Source organism: Vulpes lagopus, chromosome 3 (assembly GCF_018345385.1).
Source record: "Vulpes lagopus strain Blue_001 chromosome 3, ASM1834538v1, whole genome shotgun sequence".
Lineage (NCBI taxonomy): Eukaryota > Metazoa > Chordata > Mammalia > Carnivora > Canidae > Vulpes > Vulpes lagopus.
In genome coordinates this window covers 41,346,807-41,362,875 of record NC_054826.1, presented here as the reverse complement: position 1 = coordinate 41,362,875, position 16,069 = coordinate 41,346,807, and the positions used below count along the sequence as shown (strand labels likewise).

Here is a 16,069-nt window from a genome sequence, read left to right as displayed (position 1 = left end):
AACTGCGTCTTACCTGTAGTAGCAGTGTCTTGATAGAGTTGAGTGTCAAAAAGATGCAAGTCGCTAAATTAGAAAACAAGGGGGCTGTTTGCACCCCCAGTTTTAGCAGAGCTAGAGTGTGCTACGTATAAGTGATATATTGCCTCTTCAAAGGCGTCCTGACAACGGTGCTGGTGGGCAATAGTTAGAATCACTGCCCAAAAGCTTGCTGATGCTGCTCCTGCAGCCTTCCGCCTTTGCACAGAGACCTAACACAGGAGTGTGCCGAGAGCATCCTTTCTCCCCCCCCCCCTCCTTTTTGCGTGTTTTTTCTTCCTCTGTATCTCGGTGTGCTGGCGTATGTCTCTGTCTCTGTCTCTCTCCCTGTCTCTCTCTCCTCTCCTCCTCTCTCCTCCTCTCTCAGTATCTATCACTCTCTAATGGAGAGTTACAATTCGGCTTATTCGGCAGACAGTCAAAGAGGACAGGCTGGCAGGCAACTGTGCAGTTCCTCCCCCCTCCCTGCCCCCCCCCCCCCGCTGAGACACGTGAATGTGTTGTGAATAAAGACAAAGCCCCGAAACAGCGCAGCACATCACTCCCTGAAAAAGCGCCGCAATGATGCTCCGCACTGCAACTCCGCAGACGGCCAGGCAGCCGGGGGAGGAGGCGCCCCGCGCTCGCCTTGCCCTCCCTCGTCGGAACGTGCATTGCAAAGTTTGGCTCAGGACTTCGCTACCCTTTTAAGGGCACCTTGTTTTCTGTGGGTAGAAGTCCTATTATGGACTGGCTGGACATCTTGAACAGAAGTGTTTTCGATAGTTTTCTATTATGTTAAACTTGGAGAACCTAGATAATCCCTGAGTTGTTGCCAAAGTAACTGAATTTCCTAACTTTTGAAGATAAAGATCAGTTCTGTTAGACCCCAAATGAATGTTTTCATGGTAGTGGAAGATGGATTTCTCTAGTCTGAGTATTCCCGGAGGGACTGAGTGGGAAGGGGTTGGGGGGAGGTGAACAAACAAACAAAAAGCATCAGTTATCTCACAGGTGCCAAAAATAGAAACCGAGATAAACTAAAGTGAAATTGATGAACGAGTCTGGAAGAACATTAAGTGCAAAGGAATGAACAGAGTAAATAGATGGGACTCACTGATTCCCTATAGCTATCATTCAGTTTGATAACAGAAAGAGATCTTACATAGCTCATGTTTTGTGGGTTTTGCAAGTATTAATATATAAATAAACACAGGCTAATCTATATCCTGCATTCAGAAACGACTTAGTAGATAACCTGTAGATGTTTGCCTAAGGAAAATTAGAAATCTTTTTCATATTAAAAAGTTGCAGGAAGTTAATGAACTATGGATACAGAGCTTTGAGCTACACACCCCCAAATGTTGGTCCCAACTAATTAATACTATTAGGATAGAGGTGAAATAATATAATAGTATTCTAAAAGTACAATAATACAATTCAGACATTAGTTTTGGAAAATTAAATATAAAATTAGATTTATCTAAAAATGCCAAGACACCTAAAGTAAATAATGGCTGAAATAAAATATTAATGTATTCCTATCCCTCATGAAAAAGAAGTACGTAGCTGAAAAATCCAGGGCTGGATTTGAGTTCCATGATCATCAGGAAACTAAGCTCCCTTTAGCCATCTTCAACATGGCCCAGATGGTTATTCAAGCTGTGGCCATCAAATTGATACCCAAACTTCAGGAAGAGAAAAGGATAAGGAGAATATGCTCCCTATTAAGGATATATCCTGGAAATTGCATAGGATATTTCTATGACCAGAAATTAACCATATGGACAGAGCTAGCTGCATGTTAGCTTGAAAAACAGAGTATCTATTTGAAATGGTCATATACATGGCTAAAAATCTGAATATTATAAAAATCTGAGTATTACTAAGGAAACAGTGGAAAGAAACAGTGGAATGTGGGGAGAAATAGCAGTGTCTACCATAGTAGGATAAGGAATAATGGATACCATAAATGATACCATAACATTTATTCCACCTGTATCCTATTGTCCGACTGCAATGTAATTTAGAGAATTGATTTCATCTCCAGCAGGGCACCCTATTTAAGCCAACCATGGCAACATCATCATTCTTATATGAGATTTTTCAGCAACCCTGGCCTGAGACATTCAGGGCATTGCATACCCTTGGTATTGACAGTTATTGGCTCAACAATAGTATATTTTGTAACTCTGACTCAAACCCAGGGGAAGGAGAATTGTTCAATGCAGGAGAAAGTATATAGAATCCTGTTTTAAGATGAATATGACAATTGGGAGAAAGAGAAAGAAACTGGGTAATTGAAGAAATCAATGAAATTTTGGATTGATCAACTCAGAAGCCAACACTAACTTTAACCTTCTAGTTATATGCACCAATATATTGCATTTTTTAAGCCACTGATATGCTTCTTTTTTGTTAACAAAAAGCATTTCAATTCTACATGACTCAACCTCTCTTATTTAGCATTTGGTCTAATTCCTTGTCCTCAGTGAACAGTCTTAATGTTGTGTGTGAAACTCCAAAGCTCAGGTACCTATTTTTTTTTAATTAGAAATAGGAAATATAAAGGACTTAGTAAATCTCTGCTTATACCAGACTTTGAAACTTTTAGTCTATTTATTTGAAATAGTTTCTAAGAATTTAATTTTTCTAACAGTTTAATTTGGCATTGCATATGGATTAGAAATCCAGTTTATGAATTGGGGACATGTCATAAATGCAATAGATGTAAATATTGTTTTTTGTTATAATAATTACTTCTCAGGATTTAACTAGAATAATAGACTACTCTGCATGCTCTTCATCTTACTTCAGTGTATAAAAATAATTATTGAACTTTAATAGCTAACAGTTGCTCATGGTATATTTACCCTATGTCAGATCCTACTTTATTTAAACCAGGGGCGCCTGGGTGGCTCAGTTGATTAAGCATCTGCCTTCAGTTCGGTCATGATCTTAGCATCCTGGTATCGAGCCCCACATCTGGCTCCCTGCTCAGTGGGAGCCTGCTTCTCTCTCTTGGTCTGCCTGCAGTTCTTCCTACTTGTTCTCTCTCCCTCTCTCTCTCTCTCTCTCTCTCTGTCAAATAAATAAATAAAATCTTTTTAAAACGAGCATTTATGCTCATGTAATCTTCAGAGCAGCTTAATGAGGGGGATATTATTCTCATTTTATGAATTAAGAAATGGAGTCACATACATAAACAAAATTGGCTGGAGAGAAAATATCTTAATAGTCATATGTCAATTAAGGGAATCTATTTTATAAATAAAAAAAACCTTCCTGCAAACAAAACAGAACACTCCACGCTCAAAGTCTGTACCTGTCAATTCAAGAGTCAAGGAGGAAATGATATCAATTGAAAACTTCACAAGCCCTTCCAGCAAATAGAGTAAGAAGAAATTAAGTTTATGGAGCCAGAATTACCTTGAAACCAAAGCCAGAAAAAAGACATCATAAAAAAGAGTGGGACAAACAAATGTCTCTCATGAACTTAGATACAAATGTCCTTAACAGAACACTGCAAAGAAAATCCAGCAATGTATGTAAAGGATAATATATTACTACCATGAGAGTTTTATACTGGAATTCAAATTTGAGTTAATACCAAAAACAAACAATAGATTTGCCATATTAATATAATTAAAGGGAAAGTTATATTATTACCTTAATAAATAAAGGGAACTGAAAATTAACATTCATTCATAATAAATAACATTGTGTATTCCTTCCCTTTTATTTACCTTTGTTTTGGATGTCCAGCCACTGCAGTAAGATAAGAAAATAAATAAAAGGCAACGAGATTGGAAAGAAAGAAATAAAGCCATCTCTAGTATCAGACAATATGGTAATTAATGTAGAATAGCCTAAGGACTTTCAAAAATAAAAAGGTATCAGAACTACTAAGTGAATTTGTAATATCAAAGAATACATGTAAATATACCAAAATAAATTATATTTCTAGATATTACCAATGAAAAGTGCAAAACAAAGGTGTATATACATGTATATATACACACATATGTGCATAATTTATGTATGTTACCACCAAACACTTGTAATACTTAAAAATAGATTTAACAAAATGTGCGATATTTGCACACTGCAAACTAAAATAAACACTACTAAGAAAAATCAAAGACTGAATTTATCTTCATTACTCGATATCTTTAAACTGCCATTCTTCCTAGATTAACCTATAGAGTAAACATAATTCCTATTAGAACTGCAACTGGAAGGATGGCTGGGTGGCCAGCAGTTGATGGGCTGCTTTCAGCTCAGGGTGTGATCCTAAGGTCCCGGGTTCGAGTCCCGCATCAGGCTCCCTGCATGGAGCCTGCTTCTCCCTCTGCCTTTGTCTCTGCCTCTCTCTGTGTGTCTCTCATGAATAAATAAATACAATCTTAAGAAAATGCAACTGGATTTATGAGAAATTGACAATCTTATTTTAAAACAGATATGGAATATGAAGGACCTAAAATAACCAAAATAACCTTAATAACAAAAAAAGAAAAAACAGAGTTAAAGAATTTATACTACCTATTTTGAGGACTTATAATAAAACTAGCAACATTAATGAAGACAGTGATATAAGACCAAAGAACAAAAATTATAAAATGAAGATTTTATAAGACTTTATCAAAATTTAAAACTTCTGGTATTAAAATATCATTAAGAAAATGAAAAGGTAGATACTTGTAATATTTACATCTAATAAAGATTTATATTCAGATTATATATAGATATAAAACTAAAATTACAAGAATAATAATTTCATTAAAAATGGGCAGTTTTAAACAAATATTTCACAAAAGAAGATATGCAAATGACCAATATGCACATGAAATATGCTCAAAATCTTTAACTGTCAGGGAAATGCAAAGCAAAAACATAACAAAATAAGTATACTCTTTCTAGAATGGTTAAAATTAAAAGGACTGATGCTATTAAGTATTGGTAAGGATGTGGATAAACTAGAACTCTTACACATTGCTATTTTGGAAAATGATTTGGTAGCTTCTTATAAAATTAAACCACACGATTAGGAATTCTGCCTCTCAATGTAACAACCAAGAGAAGTTAAAAAAATATGTCCGCAAAAGACTTACACACAAATGTCCATAGCAACTTTGCATTAATGACCAAAAAATAAACCGGAAAAAAAGAAATTTCCATCAACATATGTCTAAATAAACAAAATGTGGTATATCTCTATTGTGGAATATTTTCAACAGTAAAAAGGAACATACTACTGATACATGCAACATGCATGAATTCGTAAGATTCTGTAACATTGCACTCACGTGCAATGCTAGAAAAATGAGAATTAATAACCAATAGAAAAAAGATAAGTGTTGGCCTGAGGTCAGAGTTTCTTTGTGTATGTATGGAGGGGAACGTAATGGCTACAAAATGGCATGAGAGTGCTCTTTTAGAGGAAGGACCTATTCTAGGCCTTGATTATCATCAGGTAGTGTTTACTATATATATTATATATATATATGTTATACATACATTATTTATATTATATATATATATTTCTTCAAACTTACCTAACTATGCAATTAAAGTGAATGTATTTTATTTTATGTAAATTATAACTCCATAAAGTTGACTTAAAAAAAATGAGAAACTGATCCATCGACCATTAAGTCACTTGCTCAAGATCACACAGTAAACAGCTGCAATACAATTTGAACCCTATTTTTTTCTTTATTAACTGCTTATTTATGCTGACTTTTGGTAAGTTTAGAAATTAGTTGCAAGAATGAGGAATTAAATAATAGAACAAGGAAAGAGGGAAGGAGAGAATGGTAGGAAATGGCATTCAAATTTGAGATAATTCGAAGGATATTATCTCCCCCAAGCCGTATTTTTCCATGGTGTCTTTCTGAATATTTCAGCTCTCACTAGAGATGATTGATTCTTACCCTCTTATCAATAAGCTTCTTTGAATTCCTGCTGATTTGTCTTAGCTCAGGCTACTACAAAAGAATACTAAAAAATGAGTGGCTTGACATCAGGCATTTATTTCTCACAATTCTTGAGGCTAGAAAGTCAAAAATCAAGGTGCCAGCATGCCCAGCATCTGGTGGACGCCTGCTTTCTGGTTTGCAAATGGCCTTGTATCATCACGTGGGGAACAGATGGAGAGATTTCCTCCTATTTTTATAAGAATATTAATCCCATAATGGGGGCTCCACCTTCATGATCTAATCTAATCCTAATTCCCAAAGTTCCATCTGCTAATATGACTCCGTTGGGGTTTAGGGTTCAGCATATAAATTTTGGGGGACAACCAACATGCAATCTATAACAGTCATGCTTTCTGCTTTATAACGTCATTCTGCCATAAATCCTCATGAATACCCCTTTACAGATCTCTTTCTACTTAATGTTTTCCATTCTCTCTAGTTCAAATTCCCACAACAAGAAATCTGATTGGTCCAATAAATTTGGACTAAATCACGATAATCTTATCATAGGTACAGGAAAATTATTGTTTGGCTTTCCTTGGGTATGGTGCCCAATCTTAGATCCAGTTGGTGTGGCATATGAGATGAGGTTTGAGGTTTACATGGAAAATAAAGGTCACCAGATGGAATTATGAGAGTAGTAGCTATCATTATTAGTTTCAATTTCCTCTGAAATAAGTGCTAATATTTGTGAAAGGAGTATGCATATTAATATATTTATAGGTTTATGTATGCAAATAGATACACACACATATCTACACATACACACATAAAGAAATATATTCCTTTTGGACAGCATAGATCCTGAGGAGTTTATAATTCTAGTCCAGGTGAATACCTCATATTCTTTCTTTCCCCTATCCTCAATTTGTTTTTATTAAGTCTCTCTTTTTTTGCAACCTTAATAAATATGTGTATAATTGCATAAGTGTGTGTGTGTGTAATCAGATATACAAAGATATAATTTATTCTTCTCAGATGTCACAGAAAAGTGGAAAATATTCTACCTGTAGACTTTTTTTCTATTGAAGTGGGATTCTTGACAGGTAAATAAACAAGATTGCTTTTAATTTTTAAGACTCTTGGAGAACATTGAATTTAAATTTGCAGACCCATCCCAAGCCTCCTACACTCAAAACTCCTCCACAAGTCAAATTAGTGAATGATGACCCATAACTAGATAATTAGAACAACAGAAGAATATAATGAGTAAACATTAGTCATGCCTACTGAATGGGGTGAGCAGAGTTCATCCCACTCAAAATTCTACTTAGCAAATTAATTTCTAATATTATAAGAAAAACTCATTATTTCATTTGTCCTCTTGATTTTTGTTTTCTGAATAAATGAAGAAAAACAATACAACCATAAAACTGTGAACGAAAGAAAATTCAGCTTTACTAAAGCTAAATCTGAATTAGCAATTTTCTTGTTATATGGCAGAAAATATTAAAAGTCAGCACAATGAAAGAGAGAGAAAGAGAGAGAGAGAAAAACCAACAAACAGACTCTTAACTATAGAGAATAAACTGATGGTTGCCAGAGGAGAGCAAGGTGGAGAAATGGGTGAAATGTGTGATGGGGATTAAGGAGTGCACTTGTCCTAATGGGCACTGGGTGATTAAAATAAAAGTTTTTTTAAAAAGTTAGCACAATGTATAAATTTTAGTGCAAAAATAACATTAGTGAGCAAATATATACTCCTGTATTTGCAAGTAGCATTATTACTATTCTTCCATGTAGGTAAGAGTGGCAAAGTTGTGGCAAAGAGTGGAAGGGTGCTCCACATGTTTTCATGCTGTGCCATTTTGAAAAGTAAATGTCAATTTGTCACTACCAGCTTGGCCTTACACTTTTTTATCTAAATCCTTGAAGTATCATATTAAATACTACCAATGAAAGGAAATATACTGCCTATGAAACATCTTTTTTCAACTGGTTAGCATCACCACACATTTTTGTAAAATTAGTTAATATAAAAATAAATTCCCAGTAAGTTTCAACCCCTAGCTTAAGTTTTGCCTTCTAGAGACTGATTTAACTCCACTTTGCATTCTGGCTTATATAATGTTTGAAAACAACTCTCACACTGAGGTGGGCACTTGACGGGATGAGCACTGGGTCTTATGCTATATATTTGCAAATCGAACTCCAATAAAAAAAAATTTACAAAAAAAAAGAAAACAACTCTCATTTACTACATCACCCATTTGTCCCATCTTTCCCTTATTTAAGCAAAACATGACTAATTTTCACTGATTTCTCACATGACATTTTTAATGCATCTTTTATAATTTTACCCATTGTTCACTGAACTTTCTAGAGCAGGTGGCTAGATAGAAAGGAGTAGAAAGGGAGGAAGGAGGAGGTTAGGTGGCAAATTGCCAGGGATCACCTAGTCCCTGTCCAGAGACCAATCTGTTACCCTTAGACCAATCCTTTTGCGTTTAGCACAGTGATAAGCAAAATTTACTGGCAAGAGGGGCTTTCCCAACTTTGGACGATCTACACTTAAAGAAAACCTTGTCTGCTAATAATCCTGAGGCTGTTATATCATTCTAATATTACTTGCATTGTTGTTTTAGGGCTCCCCTCCACCCACTCCTCCATGGGTTACACTGAGGTGCTTCTGGGAAGATGGTAGACAGGAACCTGTGCAAAAAATGTTGGAGGGGAGGTAACCAGAGCTCAGCCAGAGAGGGTAATATGATAAATGCAGGGAGGGGTATGAGGAGACCAAATAGACCCCCTAAAAAAACAGTACAAAACACAGCAGGCTGCAACTTACCCACAGGTCAACCTGCTTCTCTGTGGAGTGTAGTTTCACTTTGATAAATTAAAAACCTTTACTGCTTTAACTCTCTATGGAGTCTTCTTGACTGAATTCTTTCCATTGAGAAGATAAGAACGAAGTAATTCCACAATCTACTACCCGGTTACAAACTCATTACAGTTTGCAAAATTTCTTTGAAAAGTTGTGTCTAGATTCAGTAAATAGCTTTATTTCTACCTATATAATTTCTGTTCTCCCTTTTCTGGTAACAACACCTAGAATTCCTATTGTATGCTACTCATTTTTGCCCTCCTTTAAGTCATCCTTGTATCCAAATGATTGAAGTGGAGTTGAACTCAACCACTGGGCACAGCAATTGGATCAAAGATGGATGCATGGCCTCAAGATAAGCTTTTCTGAGCTAACCTGGCACTGAAATTGGAACTACTGAGGAAAAAAATCTATCAGCATTGCTAAACCACAATTACAATGTTGGAATAACAGGTGGCCATCTTGCTATTATATGTATTTTATCTGAGAAATAATGTATTATGGAGGAAAGAAAAGGTAAGAAATAGAAATGGATCTTTCACACCACCTAGATACATGTGAGAATGAAGCCTATCTTTAGACTTTTCAGCTATTACAGACATAAATTCCCTTTCTAACTTAAGCTATTTGAGTAAGAGTTCTTTGAATTGAAACTTGAAAAGTCTAATAGAAGAGATAATCCTCAAGTAGCCTGTCAAGTGTAGATACTATGTTTTGATGTAGCTGCCTACCTGGGATTCAGCCATCTTGACTTGCTGCCCACCAGACAGCTCCCTCCTTTAATATCATCCCCGAGAGTAGTGTATTATACCTAAATTCAGGACTATAGGTATACTTTCATTATATTTTATATAATATATATTTTCAGAAATTAGCTACCTTAAACAAGCTTTTACTATCTTCATCCAATGTATTTCTTTCAAATGTTGAACAGGATATGTATCTATAGCAGGCCATCAGAGACTAGTTTCAGATAGGCATGGATCTATTCATTAGTGCTCTGTGTAGAGTGGTAGAGAACTACATACTATATCAGGTTATTAAAATGGAAATTTCAACTGAGGCACAATGACAGAGCAGAGATATAAAAATTACCCAGTCTGGCATTTTCAAAGGATTTAACTCTTAAAAACCTTTCAATCACACTAAGGTTATAAAAAGGGACAAAAATGAAGAAAGGAGAATATTTCTGTGGGGAAGATTTCTTTGGGAAAATGCTGCTGTATTTTGCACCCCCTTTGGGATTAAGCAGTGTATGATGTGAAACAAATCAAAAGAAAAAAGTTATTGTGATTTTGTGATTTAAATAAGAAATATATATTTGGCTTTGTCTAGATTTCTGGCTCAGAGCTCCTAAAACTCTTGGCATTTCTTAAGTATACGAGCTAGAAAGGTCTTTTATTACGTTATTGAGGTGACTTTTAGACCTCACCTAAGAATGCGGGGGGCAGGTTGTCAGGAAAACCAGCCTTGCTGATTAAAGGGTTGACACTAAGTTCCCACCCTTGACCTCCAGAGAGAGGAGAGGGGCTGGAGGTTGAATTCATGGCCAATGACCAATGACTTAATCAATCATGACTATGTAATGAAGTTTCCATTAAAAAAGAAAAAAAAAGGACTGGATTTGGGAGCTTTTAGATTGGTGAACAGGTGGAAGTGCTGGGAGAGTGGTGCTCCCAAAGAAGGCATGGAAGCAAGGAGCCCTTTCCCCATGCCTTTTCCTGTGCCTCTCCTCCATCTGGCTATTCCTGAGTTATATCCTTTCATAATAGGCTGGTAATATTGCAAATAAAATGTTTCTCTAGGTTCTGTGAGCCACTTTAGCAAAATAATAGAACCCAAAGAGGGGGCCTTGGGAACCTCTGATTTTATAGTGGATCAGTCAGAAGTGTAGATAACAGCCTGGACCTGAGACTGGTTTTAAAGTTGAGGGTGGAGGGTGCCGGTACAGACAGCATTGTAGTACTGAACCCTTAACATATGGAATCTGATGCTATTTCTGGGTGGATGATGTAAGAATTGAATTGAATTGTAGGACACCCAGCTGGTGTTCTGAGAATTGCTTGTTGGTATGAAGACCCCACCCCCATACTGGAGTTAGTGCCAGAACCTATTTAGTTTTATAGATAGAAGCCTGAGAGATACTGATGGAAGCCACTATAGTCATACAGATAGAAGCTGGATATATATACTGATGGAAGCCACTGACCTCAAGGGGCCTCTGCCTGAGAAATCTGGAGGATTGATAATGGGCTACTGAACTGGAGGCAAAACAAAGGAAGAATTTCTATTGCTCTAGAATTTGCCAATTTGCCCGAAACCTCATGTTTGTCAGAGCCAGATGTGCAACTGGAAGAAAGGAGGAAGACGAAAGGAAGAGGGAAGGGAGGATATATAGGAATCAATGCGTAAAAATCCCCAAAAAAACAAACAAAAAACTGCAGTAAGCAAGGTAAAGTGGAAGAGAGAAAGGGACATGATCTCTTTCTTCAGCTTCCCACCTAGAAAGTCTTGTTGGGGTGAGAGAAGATTATTTTAACTATTTTGAATCAAATATAGTTATATTATTATGTCAATTTAAATTTAATTTCTGAATTAAGTCTGTGTTTGCAGATTAAAGTGGCTGCAAAATGTCTTCTCTAAGGGTTCGGAAAAGTCAGGATCTGCCCCAGTTTTCACCTAGCGAAATGGAAGTAGTCCCTCTCTGAGTTAGTATAAAGAACCAGTAAGACATAAAAATAAAGCTTTCTGACTACATCACATAGGTCCTGTTTCTTTGCTGTACAGTATGTTCTTTCACTAAAGCCTCATTCGTCCATCTTATACGTATGGATGGGGTGGAAAACACTGGCAACAACCTTATTAAAATCCACATCTTCTAAAAAAAAAAAAAATAAATAAAAAAAAATAAAAATAAAAAAAAATAAAATAAAATAAAATCCACATCTTCTCTATACTTTCTCCTACTTTGATGAGACAATTTAGGAATGGAAAAAAATTAGTTTGTATTGACTAACTTTAGTGGAACCATGTTGCTGACAAATAAACAGCAATATCTCTTCTGAATATTTATAAAAGTTCTGATTAATATTTCATTCTAAAGTTATTAAAGTGACAGATGTCGAGTTTATCAGCTGTAATTCCTGCAAGCCACCTTACTTTCAATGTTAGGGTAACTTGAATGTGTTTCTTAAGTGATATCAGCATGAAAAGGCTTCTGAATGGCTTTCTTGAGGATCTGTGAGGATGAAGATCAATGATTAAATTGATAAAATTTTCTGGAACCACAGAGATCAATTTAGACAACTTCCTGTTTATTTGTTTTTCTTACATCATTCCATTGTTGAGAGTGATTAGGTTGGACAATGAGTTTTCAAATATGTGCTCTTCTAATAAAATATTAATGATGTGCTTAATGATACTAATTCTCAAATCACCTAGCTGTGTTGAATGTTTTTAAGCCAGAGGACAAAACAATTTGGTCTGATTCCTTCCTCTTTAGTTGCCTGTGGCATTTCACAAATATATATATATATATATATATATATATATATATATATATATATATATATTTTTTTTTTTTAAAGATTTTATTTATTCATGAGAGACACAGAGAAACAGAAGCAGAGACACAGGCAGAGGGACAAGTAGGTTCCACGCAGGGAGCCTGACATGAAACTCAATCCCGGGTCTCCAGGATCAGGCCCTGGGCTGAAGCAGCGCTAAACCGCTGAGCCACCAGGGCTGCCTGCATTTCACAAATATTAAGTGGCTATGTTATCATATGCTTTTTTCAAAATTTGTAGAGTAGTATGTCAAGGAGGGCAGCACTGAGGATACTGACACAGTAGAACAGTAAAACTGATCTTTACAAGACCACTATTTTAATTGTTCTATTTACTCTAAATTTCTTAGACTGGCCATTTTACAATTAACTAGAATGCTCAATTAATTGGAATGATTTTTCTGTCCTAAACTTTTAAAAGGAATTCCTACATAAAGGAAAAAAAAGAAAAACTAAAAACAATGCAAAAAGCTTTCACAGCAGAATTCTTGACACAGAGTAGACCCTAAGTATATATATGGAACAATTAAATGAGTTAATAGGAATTTAATAACAAAGTAACCACAAAGCAATATTCTAAACATAGATCCTGTCCTATTCCTTCAAAATAAATCTCTGAATAAATAGAATGAAGTGTTTGTACAGATTGAACATATGTAACTGCCAGTATTACAACTTTTTAAATAGCTTTATTCAGGTATAATCGACATACAAAAACTACACCTATCTAAAGACTACAATTTGATAAGTTTTGACTGATCAACCCATGATCATAATCTAGATAATGAACATACATATTGTCCCAGAATTTTCTCTGCTTTGTAATACTTCTTTCTAGCCTCAACCTCTCTTGCATCTCCATGGTAACTCCTGGGCTGCTTTCTGTCACTATAGAGTAGTATGCATTTTAGAGAGTTTTAAAAAATGAAATCACAGGGATGCCTGGGTGGCTCAGCAGTTTGGCATCTGCCTTGAACCCAGAGTGTGATCCTAAAGACACAGGATCGAGTGGCATACACCAGGCTCCCAGCATGGAGCCTGCTTCTCCCTCTGCCTTTGTCTCTGCCTCTCTGTGTCTCTCATGAATAAATAAATAAAATCTTTTAAAAAAGAAAAAAACATAATTTTTTTAAAAAATGAAACCACATAAATATTTAGCAGTGTGTTTTTGTTTTTTTTTTTTTTTGGTGGGGGAGGAGGAAGGTCTGGCTTCTACTACTCAGCATAATTATTTTGATTAAATCATGGTGAGTAAATAAATAGTTTATTCCTTCTTATTCTTGAGTGATATCCTATTATATAGCTATATCACAATTTGTTTATCCATTTACCTATTGATGGACATGTGAGTTTTTTCTAGTTTTTGACTATTACAAATAAAGCTACTATGAAAACCCCTGTCCAAATCTTGAAATGAATTATACTTTCTTTTCTTGTGATAAATTTCTGGTATTAAAATGGCTGGATCATAGAATAGGTGTATGTTTAACTTTTTAAGAAACTGCAAAATTGTTTCCAAAGTAGTTGAGCCATTTTACATTCACACTAGAAGTAGTATATGAAAGTCCTACCTCTTCCACATAGTGACAATACATGGTATGGTTGTGTTGTTGTTTTGCTGTTCTAAAGATATTGTAGTTGTAGTTTTAATTTGCATTCTCTTTCTGACTAATGAAGCTGAACATGTTTTCATGTGTTTATTGATCATTCATATAGCATTTTTGGTTTAGTGTCTGCTTAAATCATTTGTCATTTTTTGTATTTGTATTATTTTCTTTTTGTTGAGTTTCGAGAGTTTATAATATATTCTTGGTTCAAATGTTTTACCAGATAAATGCTTTGCAAATATTTTCTACCAGTCTGAAGTTTCTTTTATATTCCAATAAATATATTTTTAATACCAAAAGATATTAAATAATTTTTTATGGTAGCACTTCAGATGTCATATCTAAAATATCTTTGCCTAGGTCACATGGATTTTTATCTATATTTTATAAGTTTTGTAGTTTTAGGACTTATATTTAAGTCTACATTGATTTTGAATTAATTTTTATATATGCTATGAAGTATGAATCAAAGTCAATTTTGTGTGTGTGTGTATGAATGTCCAATTGTTCTAGCATGATTTTGTTGAAAATATTTTCCTTTCTCCACTTAATTATCTTTGTCCTTTAAAAAGAAATCAGTTGTCATATATGTTAGGTTCCATTTCTGGACTCTCTTTTCTGTTCCATTGATTTATATGCCTCTCTTTATGCCAAGGCTATACTGTCTGAATTATTATAGCTTTATAATAAGTATTGAAATCAAGTAATATTAGCTGAATCATTCAACCTTATTATTCTTTTCCGACATTGTTTGCCTTCTCAGGAGTCTGCATTCCCATGTAAATTTTAGAACAAGCTTCTCAATTTCTAACAAAAAACTTCCTATTACTTTGGGATGCCATTTAATCTATTGATCCATCTGGGGAGAAATGACATAATAATATTGAGTCTTTCAACTCATCAGCAAGATGAGTTTACCTTTTTTCTCTCTCTGATGTTTTATGTTTTTCATTGGAAAAGTCATATCTTTTGTCATATTGAACCTTGGATATTTCATAATTTTGATGCTTGCTTAGAAGGTATTGGTTTTTACATTTCAATTTCCAATTGTTATTATATAGAAATACAATTGCTTTTTGTGTATTGTTTGTAGCTTGCAATGTACCAAATTCATTTATTCATTCTAGTTGCTTCTTTATAGATTCTCTAGAATATTGTGATAGAGGATATTGTCATCTGTATATAAAGACAGTATTGTAACTTCCTTTCCAAGCTGAAGTTCTTTTACTTATTTTTCTTGTTTTATAGCTGTGGCTTATAACCACTAGTTATTCCACAAATCTCTATATTTTTTCTGGTGTTAGGGAGAAAACATACATTCTCTCACCTAATATTAAGTATAATGTTGGCTGTAGGTTTTACATAGATACTTTTTATCAGGTTGAGGAAGTTCCTTTATACTCCTAGTTTGCTGCAGATTTTTATCAGGTATGTATAGTGAATTTTTTTCTTTTTTTTCTTTTTACAGGCTGGAGATGATCATAAGGCTCTTATTTTTTTTTAATTTGCTAATTTGGTGATTTACCATAGACTGATTTATGAATATTAAAGAAATATTATATCCCTGTGATAGTCCTTACTTGATCATGATGTATTTTGTGTACTACTGGAGCACATCAACAGTGCTGAAAATTCTGTTTAAAAACCTTTGCATCTGTATACAGAAAGGATAATATCCTATAGTTTTTTTGGGGGGTGGGTAGAGATGGAAGGAGAGGGAGAGAGAGAATCTCTCAATCAAACTCCATGCTGAACACAGGAGCCCAACAGGAGGTTCAGTTTCACACCCTTAGATCATGACCTGAGGCAAAATCAAGAGTTGGATGCTTAAACAAAACTGAGCCACCCAGGCGGCCATATATTCTTTTTTGTAAGATAACTAAGAGCCTGGGAAGACACTTGAGACACATTTCCTCCTATCCAATTTCTGGAAAAAAATCTGTGTAAAAAGAGTACTACTTACTTCTTAAGTATTTAGAGAAATTTACTAGTGAAACCAATGGGCCCAGAATTTTCCTCATAGGAAGATTTTTAAGTACAAATTCAATTCCTTTAATAAACCTAAGTCTATTCAGGTTTC

At 34.9% G+C, this 16,069-nt stretch overlaps 1 protein-coding gene across 2 annotated transcripts in view; it reads right to left on the bottom strand.

The window, feature by feature from the left end:
* The window catches only part of TENM2 (teneurin transmembrane protein 2), a 3,550,639-nt gene extending 3,550,086 nt beyond the window's left edge, over positions 1–553 (bottom strand). For both annotated transcript variants that reach the window (XM_041750467.1, XM_041750468.1), the window contains exon 1: positions 14–553. The gene's annotated coding sequence lies outside the window, so the exon portion shown is untranslated. The remainder of the gene's footprint in view (positions 1–13) is intronic.
* Positions 554–16,069: the final 15,516 nt, after the last annotated feature.